Here is a 2,089-nt window from a genome sequence, read left to right on the forward strand (position 1 = left end):
GAGTCCTTGAGCTTTACCTATCTTCTGTCTGTCCAAAGCAAAAAATACGTCCTATATGTCCCATGGAGGACATAAGTGGGTACCAGGTAGGTATGACGGAGTGCGTCTGACTATACTATCTACTTCGCTATCCCGGGACGTGTCGTCCCAGAAGTAAGTATAATCAATAAATAACTTCGCAAATTCTTCCAAGGTGTTTTTCCAATTCTAATTACTATCATCATGCGCAGCGATTTCACCTTGTACGAAATCTCCCTGGGGGTCTTCTTGAGTTCTCCAACAATGAGCTTGTCCCAAGATTTGTTTTTCTGCTGACGCACGCCGTTTCGATATACCCAATGCCTTAATTTCTTCCTGGAGTACAGTTTTTCTGTTAGCATCCCTCCACTCCTGGCACCTACGTCTGGCCCTATAATAGTCTCTCTTCGGCTGTGTAAGAACTGGTGTCCAACATGAAACCGAACGTACTCTCGCTCTTCGGCGTTGGAGAGAACTGGCTGATCCGTGTTGGCGGCCGTTAGCATTCTCACTTTGTAGTCAATGTTTGACACTTCCTCTATTGGCGCCCAAAACTTCTTCAGTCCGCCGTTCAGGCCACAAAGGCTTCCCTCGTCCAGGTGTGCGATGGGCGAAACGGTGAAGACCATGAATATTCGCCTGGTGTCTGAAAGACGTGTTTCTCTCTCTGAGGCTGGCCAGTGTGTCCTGGACTCTGGCGTGATAGTAGGAGCAGGCCAGGTCCTAGCTTGCATGGTGCTTAGGCTGGGGCGGCAATGAAGTCGCAGGGTCTTTGGGGCCTTCCGGTGTCCGTGGCAAGGGGGGCATCAGAAAATGAGATCCCCGACCCTGACCCCGACTTTATATAAAACCAAAAAATAACTGAAATATTCGGATTAAATCTGACAGAGGTAAAAAATTGTAAACAATTTGGTGAATTACACCCTCAGAACTTAGTAGTTCAAAAATATGCCTGACATGAGTTCCTCTTAAACTATGATTTACTATAAAAATTACCACACTACTTCATAACACTGTCTTAATTAATTAGTTTATCGCCATACTTCATGCAGTAAACCATCAGTAACACTACCGCCCTCCACCATAGAAATCTGCCCTCGGGCATCGGAGACCTGGGCCCTCCCAAACGAAAACATTATATGTCTCCGTTCATGTTCTATTTATTAATTATTATCATTGATTTATTTTATGTAGTTGTAAATAATCAGTTTTGGGCTGTATAATTATGAGGACGATCTTAGCAAATTGCTTGAATTTTCTGCTTTCTAAATTTAATTTTGGATATACGAAGTAATTATTTAATATTTTTTTTGGAAAATGTGGTAACGATAATATCAAGAACAAAATATCGATAACCATCAGGAACCTAATCTTGACATTATATTATCCAATATTGAATATAAAATATCGAATAAGTTGTCTGTGAGAGATATTTTGCAAAGAAACAGTACTTACGCGTCCCCTTCGTGTAAAATTAATTTTTAAAAAAATCATCTAAATCATTTAGTGAATGTTTAAAATAAATTTTCCCCCTTCCCTTCCATATTGGAGCCACTGTATTGGGTTCCATAAAAATCGATTTCCATTGTCATCTATATTTTTTGTTACGTACGGCCCCTGTTTTTTCCCAAGTAAACTGAAATTGTAAAAATTCTCTCTTTTCATCGCGACTACGACGAACCCATTCGTCCCCAAACTTAGCAACGCTCACTAACTGAATCCAGTCAGTCAAATGATTGATTTTCATCGAAGACCTTTTTTTAACCCTTTCTATCACCGAATGGTCAGAGTCACACTCCATATGAGTGTGGCCACTTACTAAAAATTTATGATTGATTTTTTTTATATTTGGCTTTTGGGTGATTAGATGTTGGAACATAAATGCTACATAACTATTTTTATTTTGCCCCCCACATGTATCAGAGTAGAAGGTGACTTCTTCTACATCATCATTTAGGGTTCATAAAAAACAAGAGGCAATTTCATTTGCTCCTCTTGCAGCAATGGTCTCGTCCCACATGTAACAAGTTGCCTTATCTGTTTCCAAGTTGTGTATTGTCAAATTAAATGA

At 40.1% G+C, this 2,089-nt stretch overlaps 1 pseudogene; it reads right to left on the bottom strand.

Annotated features, from left to right (window-relative positions):
• Positions 1–1,606: 1,606 nt before the first annotated feature.
• LOC136796260 (uncharacterized) overlaps positions 1,607–2,089 on the bottom strand; it is a 1,858-nt pseudogene continuing 1,375 nt past the window's right edge.

Source organism: Halyomorpha halys, unplaced genomic scaffold, assembly GCF_000696795.3.
Source record: "Halyomorpha halys isolate HHAL.00 unplaced genomic scaffold, Hhal_1.1 Scaffold106.1, whole genome shotgun sequence".
Classification (NCBI taxonomy): domain Eukaryota; kingdom Metazoa; phylum Arthropoda; class Insecta; order Hemiptera; family Pentatomidae; genus Halyomorpha; species Halyomorpha halys.